This window comes from Lissotriton vulgaris, chromosome 3_1, assembly GCF_964263255.1.
Source record: "Lissotriton vulgaris chromosome 3_1, aLisVul1.2, whole genome shotgun sequence".
Lineage (NCBI taxonomy): Eukaryota > Metazoa > Chordata > Amphibia > Caudata > Salamandridae > Lissotriton > Lissotriton vulgaris.
This window is the reverse complement of record NC_141689.1, coordinates 457,916,498-457,934,500: the sequence shown is the minus strand read 5'-3', so window position 1 is coordinate 457,934,500 and position 18,003 is coordinate 457,916,498.

Below are 18,003 nucleotides of genomic sequence, written 5' to 3'. Positions count from 1 at the left end.
CTTGTTGTTATTATTAAAGGATTTGCTATGTTCGTCGCGCTAGGCTCACGTTGCAGTCTTTTGCAGTATGTGGCATATTTTCATTGAAAACGTTTTATTGTCTGCGTTATTGCATATTTCAAAATCGTTTTTTTATTCTATTTTAAAAAAGACATGCATCAAAAAATCTGTGTGCTGATTTTCAATGAATTTCAATGACGGGCGTGATTATTACAGTCAATTACGGTATGCAACATATTCACATCAAAAGCCCATTACAAATTTCACAGCATTGCTCTGTTCTAAAAACGTCTTGCCCAATATTTTCGTTTTTCAACAAGGTAACATGTACAGAAACAAACCACTTGCCGAGTTTCACAACAGCGAGCGTGACCGCTATACTTTCATAATGTGATACACAATCCCCACAGCTCAAGGGGACCCAGGTCACACAGAGGATTAATCCCCACAACTTGTCAAGTTCAGAAAACCTTGTGATTAATGTGAAGTGAGGATCTGTGGTGTATAATTAAAGGTTGTTTAGTGCGAGGCTACAGATTTATTCCTCTCGGTAAACCTTACCTTAGCACAAAGAGCGTATTTCCTCGTCAGGAGGTTGACGCTTATAAAGCGCAAAGCTGGAGAAAAGGAGGGCATACTGTTAAAATCACCCCTCCTGCACCTTACAGGCAATTGGAGATAGACGTTAAGCTGCCATTACCCGTGTGGTTTGAAGTGCTGTGGCTTGTGCTGACTCTGCCCCTGGACGTCAGGCGGGCGAGTTTAGCACGTTTTTAAAGGGCCATGAATGGTGAATGGAGTCAATGGTTTTTTCAACAACAACTTTATGCTCGTCTTGCTGGGATGTTACAGACAGCGAGAATTGTTGACAATAAGCAAACATGTTACATTACGATGTCAAAAGGGCATAAACATGTCGCTCTATGCTGTTATTCGAGCAAGAAGGATATTCTTACTAGTATACTACGTTTCTAAGCGTGGTAAATATGCGGGGGAATATTAGACTATTCTGTGGGTCTTTTATTCACTCTAGTGTACTTTTAGTATGCAAAAAATGTGTACCAAGTTTGCAAACTAGAGATCTATTCATAATGCTTAAACCGTATGACGATTTTTATATTATCACTGAGTAGGCTTTTAGTCTCATCTTTATTTCTTCTTAATCATACACATGAGTGAGGAATCCTATTATCTCATGGGGCAAGCCTGAATTCCTTATCATATGTTACTATTTTGCAAATTGATGCCATGGAATATTATCGTAAAGACCCAGCAGATGGGTTTGGAGACGGTTCACCCACCTCTGTTCCTTTTCATAGAGTTTCTTTTCTGCATTCTGTGACTTATCTGTTAGCATTTCTAGCACAGTCCAGCGGAGATCCTCACAGGAATGTTTCATTTCCACAAAGTGCGAACATAGTTTTGTGGTGTTCTTTTTTAATCTAATATTGCTTTTGTGTTCCCCAATTCTTGTTTTGACTTTTCTACAAGTCATCCCGATGTATTTTTTCTGGCATGGACAGCTTACCATGTAGATGACGTGTGTGGAATTACAGTTTGTGTGCTGTCTTTGGGTCCACAGTAGTGTCTCTGTTAACTGTAATGATTTTGATGTTGTAGTTGATTTGCATGCTACACATGTCCCACAAGGATGGTGTCCTGTGATCGGTGTCATGGAAGCGTCTCTTGTTTGGACTGGTGATTTCCTTTTTATGGGTCGAGTATGTAGCAGTGCATCTTTCAAATTCTTGGTTCGTCTGTTGGCAAATTTCGGTTTTGGCCAATCAAATCTTCCTGTGTTCAGTATATGCCAATTTTTGTTGACCAGTTTTTGGACTTCATAGGTGGATGGGCAGAACGTTGTAACACAGGTGGCTAAGTCTGGCACCTGTTCTTTCGGATGGATTTGTAAGAGGCAGTCTCTTGGCTGGTTGTTTTTTTTTCTGCATTTGGAAATAGTTCCCGGAGTGTAGTCTCTAACTTTTAATTTTTCACTGAGTTCTTGAGCCTGCATTTTATAATCACTATCCTTACTACAATTTCTTTTGAGTGGTAGAAATTGACTGTATGGGAGGTTGTCCCTCAGTGGCTTTGGATGGTAGCTCTTGTAGGATAGAAGGCTATTCTTAGCCGTTGGCTTCGTATAGGTTTTTGTTTGCAAAGTATGCTTTTCCGTGAAAATCATGAGGTCCAGGAAATCTAATTGTGAATTGTTGGCCGTGTAGGTGAATTTTAGCCAGGGATCACGTCCATTCAGCCAGTCAATACATAGTTTTAAGTCCTGTTCGATATTCCAAATTAGGAGGATATCATCAATGTATCTCTTCCAGTATAAAATACTGGAAGAGAAGGGATTGGACTTGTTTAGGACATATTGACTTTCAAAGTGACTAACATACAGGCCTGCCACTGAAGAGGCAAAGGCACTGCCCATGGAAGTACCATGGTTTTGTAGGTACAGATCTCCATTGTATTCAAAAAAGTTTTCTTTCAGTGCTAATTTACAGCACTCCAAAACAAAGTGTTGCCAATCCTCCATAAAATGTACGTCCTCCAACATCTGGAGGGTTTTGTCTTGGGGTAAGCTGGTATATAATGAATCCACGTCGAGCCCCACTAGGAGCATAGTGTCAGGGTCAAAGACTTTGTCAGAGATCTGTATTAACAGATCTCGAGTATCCTTCAGATAGGTTGGAGTTTTCTGGACTAGGGGCTTGAGGTATTCATCTGCGAATTTGGACAGGGGTTCTAAAATTGACCCAATGCCAGAAAATATTGGTCATCCCGGTGGAGGGGACTTGTTTTTGTGGATTTTTTATAGCGAATAGAAATAAGGAATCTTAGGTTCTTTTGCTAGTAAATAATCAGCTTCTTTCTTTGAAATCTACATGTTGTCTCGGCTTCATAGACCATAATTGCTATGGTGTTTAGGAGTCTCTCTGTCGGATCCACAGTGATCTTTTCATAGAATTTGGAATCTGACAAGAGGGCGAGGCATTGTTGATTGTAACCATCCTTGCCCAGGATTACTATGCCTCTCCCCTTGTCAGCTGGCTTGATTACTATGTCCTCATTCATTTGTAAAGCCTCTAGTGCCAGGCGTTCTCTCTTACTCACGTTTTGGAAGGTTTTTTTCTTATTTCTTTCCATGTTATCCACACCTTTCAATAGTGCTTGTTCAAACGTCTGTAATTCTGGGGGAACAGTACCTGTTAGGGGACTGAACGTAGATTTTCTTCTTAGAGAGGTATCTCCTTCTTGTGTTGGGGCAGATGTACCTGAAAAGAAAGATTTCAGTTTTAGCACTCTACAAAACTCGGCTAATTCGCATTTTAATTTGAAAGTGTCGAGTGATGGAGTTGGTACGAATCCCAAACCTCTATTGAGGATCTTGCTTTGGTCTTGGGAAAGTTCTGTGTCTGATAGGTTAACTATCAGTGATTGCTCTTGCTGGTGGTGGGCTGGGCTGATGACATGCTCCTTGTCAGAATGTTTCTCTTTTGGCCTTGCCAAGCTAGGGACTTTTTTCTGCCTCGGGGTTGATTTTGGCCCCTGGACAAAAAAGGCTGCTCTTTTTGTTGTAAGTTTTGTTGTCCCGCCATCTGTTGATTTACCATTTGTGGCATCTGTTGCATCCCTTGATTGTAAGGGTCCATCCACTTTCCGTATTGTGGAATGAATGGTTGGTAATACGGTATATTGATACCAGGGTAGTACGGTTGCTGCCATCTATTGCCCATCCTGGGGCGTTGGTATCGATAGATATTGCGGCCTCTTTTTGGGGTGTAATCTTCTGAGTTACTGATGGAATTGTTTGAGGAATTTCTCCCTGTAGATTCATTGCCCGAACCTGGGTCTGGGATGGAATAGTCTTCTTTTGAGTAAGGATGCATCCTTTCTTGGCTAATCTTTTTTAAGTCCTTCCCAAGTTTTTGCAGTTTACTTTGCATAATGAATTCTTGTGTCTCTTCCATCTCTTTTGTTATCTCTTCAAGCTTCTTTTTATATACGAGTGGATTAATGCCCTTCTTTAATTCGTTCTCGCAAGCTTGGATCTCTACTAACAATGCTTCGGAAAGTCTCTTGGCTGTCTTAATGATAGATGACCAGTCTCTGCGAAACGCGAGATCATGTAAGAAAATTCTTGGTGCATTGTTTACCCATAAGCCTCTTGGTGCTGTCTTTGATCTAAGATATTCCGTCATGATAATACCATGAATGGTGGTACGTATTTGGTCTCTTTTCTTCTCTGTTAATGTGTCCCAATCATCCGTTTGGGCAAGAGCTTGTGTCAAATCTGTAGTTTGTAGAAGTGGATGGGCTGCCAATATTTCATCAATATAGCTCTCATCAAAACTCAGTCCAACATTACCTTCCATAGTGCTTTCTCTCCAAGTTCAAATGATTCGCAGAAACAGAATGTCTCTTTGATTCAAAAAACTCCCGCAGCTGTGAGCTGCTTATATAATGAGTGACCAACTGGTAGGAAGGAGGAAAAAATGTCCACTTATTTCCCCATGGCAAGTATTCAGTTATCAAAAAGGAAAAGGGACACTTGTTACAGTTCTAAACCATTGGTTAGAAAAATGAATGAATGAAACACCCTCAAAAACTCAATGTTGATTGGAAAAGCGGTATATATTCTTCATCCGCCCCACATTGTTGTTGTGGCATTTATCATTGGATGTTACAATACGTGCTCAATTTTAGCCTCATCCAGAGTCACCTCTGGTATAGAATGCAGTGTCCAGAGATTGAGGGATGCCCCCAAAAAGAAGGTGTACAGAAGAACAAAAATATTAAAAAAGAGAACGTCACCAAAATACTTTAATGGAGGGTGAGATTCTATTAGAGTAAAATATAAGGGTACTTTAAATAGATCGAGTTACTAGATCCATTAGTATTATTAGAATAAGCTTGTCGACATGTTTCAGCTCCCCTTGGCCCAGCCGGGTCTGTGGAGCTTCGTCAGGACTAACATACAAAGATATATATAGTTACACGACTTGTGTAGTACATTTAAGTGTCTACTTTTTGGCACTTAATTACCAAACGTGCTCTCAGTGATCTGTAATACAAAAGAGAGACAAACAGCAATACATAACTTTTGGGTATCTTGCTCTTTTTGGGGGGGGTTTATAATCATCTATATTGGATGATTGCGTTAAATATCGCTAAAGTGAGGTGAGAAAAGGACTATTTTGGTAGAGGACCAAGATATCTCTAAGAGCTGTATGTTATGTTATGTTATGTTATGTTATTTATTATTTGTTAAGCGCGCATACGCCCAAGGGCTTCTTGGCGCTGGTGAGAGAGTCAAACATAACAATACATAAAAGAAATACAATCACTGTTTACAATAAGCCTGGGAAAAAAGAAAAGTTTTAAATGCCTTCCTAAAAGCAAGGAGGTCCTTGCTATGTCGCAGAGTCAAAGGGAGGGAATTCCACAATGAAGCGGCTAAAAATTGAAAACTGCTGCCTCCCTGACGTTTCTTTTTGAAACGGGGGACCTCAAGTAGGTCTTTGTGGATTGATCTCAAACTGCGCGAAGGTATATATTTGCGCAGTAGTAATCTAAGGAACATGGGACCCTTACCCTCCAGAGCCTTAAACACAATGCAGCCCACCTTGAATGTGGCTCTCTGTTCCACAGGCAGCCAGTGCAGGGTCTCTAGTCCGTGTCTAATTGATTCCCACTTAGGGACTTTGCAAATAAGTCTCGCAGCTTGATTTTGCAAGTATTGCAATCTTTTAAGTTGGCCAATAGGCGCGTGATGGAAGAGTTAAATCATTCTTCTACATGTTCAGAATAATGTCTAGATGTTAACATAGGGGGTTGGGTGGTCGGTTGTGTATATCAACCTGTCACAGTTTGGTTCCACATAGGGGGAATTGTGCCGGTACGCATCAACATCATATTGAGGGTGGTGTATTTTCTCAGAAGTGGGTGCCTTGTTGTTATTATTAAAGGATTTGCTATGTTCGTCGCGCTAGGCTCACGTTGCAGTCATTTGCAGTATGTGGCATATTTTCATTAAAAACGTTTTATTGTCTGCGGTATTGCATATTTCAAAATCGTTTTTTTATTCTATTTTAAAAAAGACATGCATCAAAAAATCTGTGTGCTGATTTTCAATGAATTTCAATGACGGGCGTGATTATTACAATCAATTACGGTATGCAGCATATTCACATCAAAAGCCCATTACAAATTTCACAGCATGGCTCCGTTCTAAAAACGTCTTGCCCAATATTTTCCTTTTTCAACAAGGTAACATGTACCGAAACAAACCACGTTGATGCAGGAGTACTCCTCTCAACTTGCTCACCGGAGGCAATGGGGCATGCACAAGTTTGCTGAAAAAGGTAATGGTTGGCATGCCAGTGGTGGAAATCTGCCTCTCCTCCTCCTGTTGTGAATGTATCTAGGACCCTAATTCAGACATTCCCGATGTATGCCCTTATGTGGTTATAACAAATCGTATCCTTTTGAATGCATAAGAATCATATCCATATTAAGTCATAGCCAATGCAGTCCAAATATGGCAAGGCTACTCCCACAGACTCCTAGAAAGCACAACACGTTCTTAAGCAAACCAAGCCTCCAGCAGCCCAGGAATTCCCCATGCTTCTGTTTTGATTTTTCCTAAGAACTCCTGGGGTCCTGATAGAACTGCAAATTCTTAGTGACCTCTTATGTCTACCTTACGTCAAACTCGGCACCTTCCAGGTATAAATATACCAACATCTGCCTTAAGCAACACACAGTGGTTTGGAGCAGATCGGCTATCTACTTGCACAATGCCCTGCTGATGCGAGTGCCGAAGGAAGCCAACCCTCCCTGTTGATGCACTGAGAGAGACGCTGTCTTTTCTCCTGCCGAGAAATCCAGCTCCAGTGTTTTCCGGTCACCCTTGCAGGTTGCTGGTTGCTGGGAGATCGAGTCCTGAGAGAGAGAGTTACAAGACCGCCTTCATTCTATACCCAAGGTACGGAGCTGATTAGACCCATAGAGAATTCTTGATTCAGATTCTTGGCAAAATCTGTAACTCATCTACTCCTTCCCTGTACTAGGGTTAGGTTAGGTACACTGGGGTAGGCCTATCTTAGAAACACCAGTTGAGTACGTTTAGTCATTATTTTATCCATTTTAAGTATCTTATGGCTTAGAAACCATATACTCCTTTTCCTGTATGCACTTTACTTTATGACAAGTATTGCAATTGTGGCAATTCATTTCTCTTGCATGAGAAAGAAGACTGCTCAATAAATAACCCTTTTATTGAAAACGCCCGTCTCTCTATTTCTCTGCATTTCAGGTGAAACGAAGCATGCACGATTGACTGAGTGAATTAGCTATCTATTGTTTCCGCAACTCTGGAGATATCCTCCTTATTCTGGAGGGAGCAAAGTTGTCATGTTTATGCGGTTGTCAGAAGCTAATCCCTTCTTGTCTATTCTGGAAAGCTAAACACCTTCTTGTTTACTCGAGAAAGTTTTTAGTGACCTCTGAGCTAGCTGGCACACACAATTAAGTCTAACATATTCAATAGAGACCTAGTCGACCTCAGTCCTACGTCTAAACTTTCGTTTATTTTATTCCAATGCGCAGAGCCTATTGGGAATATATGAACTACACTACATGGCTCCCAACGTTTGGTAAGGCGATAACTTAACGCTAGATACTAGAGTAACTCAGTCGTGCTTTTTACACAGACCCCTTTTCTGTAAACACTCCAATAGACGTCTGGAGTAGGTAAAAGGTTAATATCCGCCAAAACTTAGTAGGAAGAGATTCCTATATAATAGTTTTTGGTTTATTCAAAGTTGAAGGATACAGTGTTCCAAAATGTTGTGCACCTAATCTTTGGTTCCTTGAAACTTGCTCTGCAAACTTTCTGTCAGAAAAATTTCAGAGAGTGACGACGAAAGGGAGAGAGCAAGACTAACAGCTCAACATTTGATGGAAGACACAAGTCTCCAACAAGATCAACCGGATGCAATACTAATCCCGGTAAATGTAAGGAAAACCTTAACTATAAAACTTATATTAAATAGAGTATCATCAAGAAGTGGTACAGTGATATTTGTTGTTGAGGCACATGAATATCGGCAGACAGAGGTATTCTATTCATGGATAATTTTTCCAGCAACAAATGCTGTAACACACGAGTTCCATTACTACAAAGTAGGGGATCCTCCAGAGGAATAGACCCCTTTTTGAGGAAAATGAAATTCCACTAACTTACCAAGAGTATGAACTCTGGTTTAATGGCTCCCTAAAACATCGAAATCACATTACCAGGCTCGGTCCACTAAGTAGACCAGGAGCCACATGGCCGCTTCTAGCCAGCTATACACCACATCCTGACATTGAAGAAATGTCAGACAGAGAACTATTAGTTCAACTAAAACAATTAATTAAAATATATAGACAATTGGTACGATATGTCAAGCAGACTTTAACAGTCCGACCAGCAATACAAATTCCACAGCACACCCCTCACAAGGGGAACACTAATAAAATTAGACAACAGATCATACAATCAGTCATTGGTAAATTACCCGCAAAACGGGAACAAATTTTGTTCAGGTTAGCTCAAAAAATTACTCAAATTGAGGCAGTTTTCCCTGATACTACCCCTCATGAAAAACACAGAATTCTGACCATCTGCCTACCAATGGAGATTGCACCACATCTGGAGGACTGTGACACTTGGGGAACAGTCTTTGCTTCAATGTACACAAAAACACATGGTGTTCCGTCTATGGCAGTTATACCAGATGTACTAAGAGAGATTCAAAATGAATACAGTCCAGAGCCTGCTTTAAATCTAGGTATGAAATTACTGAAAGACTTTAAGCTAGTCTCGGCTATACTACTAGCCAACATAAAAGGAGAAGCAGCATCCATGGCAATCCGCCAGAAATTAAAAGAAACAGATATAGCAGACCAACCTTTTGAACTTGCCAGAATAATTGAAAAATCCTATGAAGAATTAGGTAGAGATAGTTTGGGTGGGAAACCACTAAAACCACAACTAACTGAAAATCCTGAAAAAACTTTCATTAACAATAATCTCAATTCTCAAAAGAATAAGTTGGAGGGTAATAAGCAAACCACTCCCAGAGAAAAAAAATTTCAGACCAGAGGAAGGTCTCCCCAACGAAGAGATAGATCTCCAGAAGGGTGGGGGGGCAAGTCTCCACAATGGGAGCCCTCTGGAAAAAGATATAACCTTAGAAATAGGGATGATTTGAGAAAACCTGACAGATATCAAGGTATTGATACATGTCCCTCTCGATGTTTTCAGACTTCCTCACAGAAATCGGAAAGAAGAGGACAGTCAGAACATAAGGAAGAGCGCATCAAGTCCAAAGACAAAGAACCTGCTCATCAAAGTAAAAAATTACAATTTCCCAAAAAGAAGGTAGCCAGTATTAAAGTAAATCATGCCAAGGATCCTGAGGACACAACTCAAGAATGGAGAGTGGGCTAGACAGCGCAGCAGAAGTGACCATCGCTCGCAAGATCCTGATGAATCTTCTGGAGACAGTGGACATGAATAAATACATTCAAGTGGAAACTGCAGACACCAGAGTTAGCGTGCCCCATGAACTATATGAAATAACATTACGTATAGAGGGGGACAAAACTAGGAAAATAAGAGGTCTCTTCTGGGAAAAACTATCTAAAGGTTAGGATATCCTTCTAGCAGAAAAAGACTGGCCACCAGAGTTTGTCAAGGAGTGCTCACATGGTGAAGAAATGATTATGCCTGCCGTCTCAAATCACATTCCAATTCATAAAAAATACACATATGCAAGAAAATGGGCAGTGGCCCAAGCCCCTGCATTATATAAAAATCATGTATAATGGGATGAGGATTCTCCTCACCATAAAATCCAGTTAAAAAGTCAACCTACTGCACAATGGCAGTATCCTGTTAAGCAAGAAGCTAAAAAACAAGTCAGGGAGATCTTAGATCAACTTGAATACCAGGGATTGATTGAAACATGCACCTCACAAATGAACAATGCTTTGTTTCCTGTCTCCAAGCCAGACGATTCATATTGTCTAGTTTTGGACAACAGACACTTAAACTCCTGTTGCAAAACATTTGCAGTACAAAATTCACACAGTGCAGCACTGATGAATAACATTGTGCACAAAAAATATAAAACAACATTAGATATTTCAAATGGATTTTTCTGTCAAAACATTGCACTAGAAAGCAGGTATTTGACCGCTTTCTCCAGCATGGGGGCCCAGAAGCAATTTTGTCGTCTCCCACAGGGATTCAAGAACAGCCCAGGATTATTTTCAGCCAGGGTAACAGAGTTACTACAAATATATGATGATGAGGCATTATCTTATGTTGATGACATCTATCTTACAGACAATGACCTGGAAACATACTTGGAAAGAGTGAACACCATCATACTTGGGTTCACATCTGAAGGGTACAAATTTAACTTTAAAAAGTCACGAATTGCCCATCAAACTGTCATATTTTTAGGCTATAAATTATTAAGTGAAGGCAAAAGCCTAGCTGACAACTTCTTAGAGAAATGTGCAGTACTCCAAGCTCCAAAAATGCTGAAAAACTTACAATCAAATCTAGGTTTCCTGAACTTCGGAAGAACTTACATTCTAAATTATGCAGAGAGGGTTAAACCACTCTACGAATTAATAAAACCTGATTTCAAACCAATTAATTGGACCCAGAAACACACAGAAATATTACGATCATTACAAACAGACATGTTAACTAAAACAAAACTGCAAACACACGCAAACGAACGCAACCTTGTAATCCGAGTCATCCCAGGAAGATGCGGATTTACATACCTAACCTCTAATGAGGGAAAAACAGTACCAATAGCTTACAAATCAAACTTGTACACACAAGCTGAAATGAAATTCAGTTCTACTGAAAAAATTCTAACTGCGGTACAAACTGCTGTAGCAAAAGGAAGAGCCCTCGCACAAGGTAAACGTATAATAATCGTTACACGAGTACCTGCTTTAGAAACAGTAAAAAGTGCAAGCATTCCAAATGCTAAAGAGTTACATCCGAGATGGATACAATGGGTTAATTCTCTTGCTGCACCAGACGTAGTATGCGAATTTGATCCTAACCTAAAAACGCAAGAATTTTTTCCAATACGAATACAAATGTCCTCTGCCGACTGAGATTCTGCCTCCAGAACATTATGGCTGTATAATATATACAGACGGTTCAGCACAGCCCGCAGTTGGGGGTAAACAAGCATATAGTACTGCATGCGCGATTGTTAAAGATCGATGGCACGAAGGAAAATTTAGAACATTGGTCACTAAAACTCAATCACTCGGATATTGTACAGGTCAGCGAGCTGAACTACAGGCTTTTAAAATGGTGCTTGAAAATACTGATCGCGAATTCCCCACACTAATAGTGTGCGATTCATAATACTGCGTCCAGTCATACAATGATTACTTGCAGAACTGGGTTCAAAATTGTTTTAAAGATGCAAAAGGTGGCACAACAAACATAAAATGCTTTGGGAACAAGTAGTTCTTTTGCAGAAAGAACTACAAAAGACTCACGTGATACATACACTGAGTCATCAGTGTGATGGCGTTCACGTTGCAGGGAATTCACTGGCTGATGAAACCGCAAAGGCAGCTGTGCAAAAGGCTTCCGTAGCTGCAATCACCTGGTCAAAAACAAAAATAGACAGCGATATATTGCTAGTTGTCAGTGCTTCAGTAAAAGACAGTGGTAAGACACTCCCGAAAAGGCTTTCCAGTAAAGTACACATACAAAACTGATGCAAACAATGTTCCTTTTGCTGTAATCCCTGGAGTGGGGGATAGGGCAATTCCAAACATGGAACATAGGTTAGGATTAATCTTAGCGGCACATGAAGGGCTCGCCTCTGCACATGCAGGTGTTTCCGCCACAGTATAGTTATTAAAACAGAGATACTGGTGGCCACACATGAGAAAAGAGACTAGAAACTATGTTTTAGAATGTGAAATATGCCAAAAAATGAAGGTATCAACAGTGAAGCGACCAGCGCAGACGCCCCTTCTAAACTCAGACAGACCATTGGCATGTGTTTACCTGGCCACTGTGGTCCCTTACAAGTGGATTGCAACTATAAATATATCATGGTCGCAGTGGATTCCTGCACGAGATTCATTTGGATGTGGCCCCAGCGCTGGGCTTACGCCAGAACTGTTACAAAAGATTTGCGAGTCTTTATCAGCACATACGCAATTGGCATGCTACATTCTGACCAGAGTCCTGCGTTTGGCTCTCGAGCTTACACGGAGGCCATGGCCAGCATGGGCATTGCATTGCGGTTCTCTAGTCGATTCCATCCTGAGGGAAATGCGGTAGTGGAGAGAAAAAAACGTGACATAAAGCAATCTATAACAGCGAGGGTATTAGGTTCGGGTGACGGGTGGGTCAAACATCTAATAAGAGTCCAACAAGGTCTTTACAATCTGCCAAGAAATTCTCTGGGTGGAATCACTCCGTATGAACTTTTGTTTGGTACAAGAATGATAATCGAAGACCTCGATTGTCAGACTTCAGTGGTGGAACAAAAAGCTTTTGATATCAAAGATCGTTTGGCTGTTTTACAGGACTTGAATGAAACAAGAAGAAGTCTAAGTAACACAAAGCTAAAGCCAACGGCCACTGAAGAGAAACCACCTGTCCCAGCAAGACCTGTCTGGATTCAAAAGATTGGGATCTGGTCAGAGAAAAGATCGTGGTGAAGAAGGAATTTGGGCCTTCTTACAGAAAAGCAGTACCTGTCTTAGCTATCAGCAGAACAAGATCAGTAGTGCTACCGCCCCTTGCTGGTAAAAAGGAGAACCGAGTTGTATCAATCGACCTGGTAAAACCGCAACCATGTGGCCAATAATAAGTAGTAGGCCCAGTGGACTCCCAAGAAGTAGCAAAAGACCAACCCTTGCTACAATCCAAGAGGTTGAAATTGAGAGACTAATCACATTTGATAACCCTGCAGTGAATAAAAAAGGACTATGCAACAAAGCCATGGAACGTGTGCCTCTTGAAACCCAAATTGCAACAGTTCGTCAAGAAACACCTGTCTACAATGATGTAGCCTCGGACTATAACAATATGAAAAAGGAAGAAGCAACTACAAAGAATAATAACAATCCTGATGCCATCCAAACAATTGACAGAATTGCATCTGGCTACTTTATCAACTAAGATGACTTTTCTGATGATCCAAGTGAACATGAAGACAAGCCAGCAAACAAAACTTTCAAAGACAAAATTACAGAACTCTTTCATCAACTTGGAGAAACATATTTGATTTCACCGTGGATTGAACTGGGGATTGTGTTAGGTGTACTTTTCCTCCTGCTCTGGCTCATCTTAGTTTTAAGCTTGGGAAGAATGATTGATGGAAAATACAGTACAATGGACACAGCAAGTCAGAACATCAACTTGGTTCTAAAACCTCATAGATCCTCTCACATTGAAAAAAGAGAACTATCATCAGTGAACATCACAGCCATTCCTATACCTGGTGGTGTAGCAGGGGACAATACTGATTACGAAATCTATGGCCCGGTTGAACTCTTGAAATATCCACATCAGTTCAAGATTTCTTTAAGTGACTTTGTAGCACCTAGTACTTTCCCTGATGATTGGGACTTTGAAAATATTAAAAATATGATGTCAGATTTAGAAATGTCAGCAAAATTTACAGAACATGATTATTTACAAGGTTCATCGAGTTATGAAGAAATGTATTGCTTTCAGCATTTTGGGCATCATCATTTGCATAAATCTGCTAATCCTAGAAATGTTTTCAGTTATAATCAATGGGAACATTGTCCAACTCCGCCAAAAAGCATTTTGAAAACATTTTATGTGAAATTACCATACTTCTCGGGGTTTAATATCACTAATCCAGAAATGTTTTATTTTAAAATTATGAATAAGACAGGAATGAAAAACATGTTGACAAACAATAAACTGATTTATTCTGAAACATTTTATGAAAAAATGTCTACATTTGGTTTTGAATTCTGGAAAAACAAAATTGAGACAAAAACTGTCTGGGGTACAAAAGAATGGCAGGTACAAGGTTTAGAATCATTATTCAGAGCCTGAATGATCCCAGAACAAATAATGTTCCTGAATGACACAATTCAACAAACAACCTGTCTTGGTCTAGCCAAGATAAAAGATTGAAACAACCCGTCTATACCAAAGCCTATGCCTGATAGCAATAACACTACAGATGAGGGGTTAGACGTATCCCATATTTTAAAATAAAACAGAACAAATCCTGATTGGAACAAATGGTTGATCTGGCCCACAGACACTAATAACTGTCAAGATAGATTCCTGAACAAAGTACAGGGGTTCAAACAGAATAGGCCAGACCCAAGATACTCCCAGGGACAACATCCAGGGATAATAACAACATACAGTGTAGGAAAACTATGCCTCAAATGGCTACAGAAATCCACACTACCCGAAATTAAGCCACACTTGACTTTACTTAAAGAAGGTGCTCAGTTGCAAGATTTCTCACTGTAACCTCGCAAACAGCGTCAAAAACGTTCATAAACGGCAGTATATACGCAGCTTACAATGAAGCTTGGAAAATAACACAAATTGAAACTGCAGAAAAAATGCGAGAAATTGATCGTATTAATTTGGAAAAATCACTTTCTGTAGTGGACAATGGGTTAAAAACTCTGTCCTCCAGGATTTATTCACTGGACAGCATTGTATCATCTGCTATTGATATAATAGAACAGGATATGCTAATGTTACAACATGGCCAGTCCCAATTACGTTCTATTGTACAGTTAGGCTGGATGTTACAAAATTTGCGTTCAGGCAACGTGCCATGGCGTCTAATCAACACAACGTCATTATTTTCTATCTATAACCTTACTGATAGACAAATCTCTTTGGCACAAAGAGGGGCAGACTATACGGTGCTGAGTATTGAAAAAATCAAAAAATTACCATTGACAATGTCAGAACGACCGGTCATTGAGTGGATAATCCATGGCACCATTACAATCCCGATAACAACTTTTCAGTTTCAATACTTCCAAAAGTATATACCAGCAGGCCTGTATAAAAGGTTGGGTAAAGGCTACATCAAGTCAACCTGGAATTTGCCTTAAAAACATAGATGTTGGAGTGGGGGGAAAGAAAGAGGTATTTCTTAGTGGTAACAACTGTAAAAAATCACTAAGCACTACGCTTCTGTGTCAAGGAATTAACTTGCATGGAGCCTGCGAAGGTTCATCATTTAAACTTTCATATCACCTGCACGGCACCCCTGCTACACAGATAGAGCCTTTTTTCAGACAGCTTTCCAACGGCAGCTACGTTCTAATAAGTGACCACAGCTGTTGTGGCATAGTGCCAGGAAAAGCCGATCTCATGAACGTTACTTCCATGGTCACTTGTTGTATGCAAGTATTGTATCCAAACAGCAAACCAGACATGGAGGCGGCAATATGGCCTTCTTGGAATATCTCTTCTATTCGAATTGATACTTTAAGCAGAATGAAGTCTATTCTTTTACAAACAACTGTGCCTTTAACCTCGTCTAGAGAAACGTCAAATCTTAAACATGTCAGATACCAGTGGCATCGCATATGTATTTGACAATTTTTTCAGGACTGCTAGCACCCTTTGAAGCAGTTCTTGGCATCTTCCCGAATTTTGTGCATTCTGTGTTCGGCGGCCTGCCTCTCATCTTGGGATTTGTAGCAGGAATCTTATTTTTGTTCCTTCTGCTCCGATATGGCCAGTCAAGTCACAGAAAAAACTCAGGCTACAATGGAAGACACGATCCTAGCAATACAATACCGAGAACGGATCACTAAAGTCCTCGGCTTGGCTCGGCTAGGAGATCTGAATACAACCTGGCTTCTTTCATTCAGGCCAATCTGGCAAGATTGCATCTTACCTGTTCTACGATGCCTGCTATGCGGAGAAGAATGTGTGTTAGACGTCTGTCTCACACTTTCATCAGCAGTACCTATTGATGTCGATGCTTTGCTTGGTTCGGTAACGGCTCATGCAACGTGTTGTCCCAAGCGGCTACCCACTCTGATGATAGCATTCATTGAGACCTCACCATTACGATTAGGTGGTGGTAAGGTATGAGATGAAAGCGGCACACAGGTACAACCTTCCGTGACCATTGCTGATCTGAACACCGATGATGGCAATGCTTCGCACATATGCACTATTTCTACTTTTTCGGACCTGGCCCAACTTTCACCTACTGTTGTAGACACATTTTTTACCAGCCTATCTGAATTAATGTTCTCTCCTAACAACGAGAATAACCTTTGAAATAGCAAGCACACAGCGTTCCCTGAACTCTGAATTCAGCCTTCAGTTTTGATAAACAGAACTCCTAAAAACTAAATTGGAACTATTTTTTTCCCAGAAACGAAATTATTTTTCCCTAGTTCCCAACATATTTACCTTTTTTTGGCACATGATACTCTGCTTAAAGAAGAACTATTCTTAGAGAACAAGGGGGCATATTACCAAGTAATAGCGATAATTATCGCTATTGCTTGGTTAGAGATGAAAATTCATCGCCGACCTGCGGCGATTTTTATCGCAGATAAACCTTGGTATTACCAAGGTTTATCGCAAATGCAATAAAAATCGGCCGCAATGCATGAATATCACTGAAAAGTCCGCGATATTCATGCATTACCAAGCTAATGCTCTTAGCCATGTTATCCACCTCCCATTGGATAACATGGCTAAGAACTGCTCAGGGCAGGTGTTAGCTTTTGGAGATATTCGCGCTTAGCGTGAATATCTCAAAAAGGTGTAATAGGAGATAGCGATGTTAGCGACTGTTTCCAGTCGCTAACATCTTGGCACGCCCACTTTGCATGTCATTAGTGATAAATTTCTCTGACATGCAAAGTGGGGCCCAAGATGGTCGCTATCACCTACTAGCTGTCGCTAACTGGTGTTAGCGACAGCTAGGTGATAGGGAGATAATTTTATCTCAGCTTTCTTGGCTTTTAAAGCCAAAAAAGCGGAGATAAACCCCCTTGATAATATGCCCCAAGATTTCTAATTTTAAAATCTCTAAAGACAATATTTTGAATTAGCCTGTAGCACATGTATAGTCTTGTATGAATATGTGATGAAATGGTCTCGACCTTCTCTTCTTTATTAAGAGCCATTTCATAAATGTAAATTTCGTGATTCATTCAATCAACATTCTAAATGTACAAAATATGCATTATCTGAATGACACCACTGCTTACTAAAAGCGTACAGTATTATACCCATTTTTCGTGTATATAACATTTCAAATGCTAACTATGTATTGAGGGGTGGGCTGAAAAACACATGTGTCGTTATATGTTTAGTATTGCTTAGTATTTAGTAATGATGGACATTATACGTGGAGTGGGTGTTGTGAATGTATCTAGGACCCTAATTACGACATTCCCGATTTATGCCCTTATGTGGTTATAACAAATCATATCCTTATAAAGGCATACGAATCATATCCATATTAACCCCTTCAGTGCTGATGACAAGGTCAACTCGTCATGGGTTTTACCTGCCCTGTGCTTATGACGAGTTGACCTTGTCATGAACAATGGGGATACTCAATGGGCAGCACACAGCGGGAAAACCCCTTAGCAGCCAAGGTGTTAAGTCATAGCCAATGCAGCCCAAATACGGCAAGGTTACTCCCATAGACTCCTAGAAAGCACAACGCATTCTTAAACAAACCAAGCCTCCAGCAGCCCAGGAATTCCCCCTGCTTCTGTTTTGATTTGTCCCAAGAACTCCTGGAATCCTGAAAGAACTGCCAGTTCTTAGTGACGCCTTATGTCCAACCTTACGTCAAACTCGGCACCTTCCAGGTGTAAATATACAAACTTCTGCCTTAAGCAACACACAGTGGTTTGGAGCCGATCGGCTATCTACTTGCCCAACGC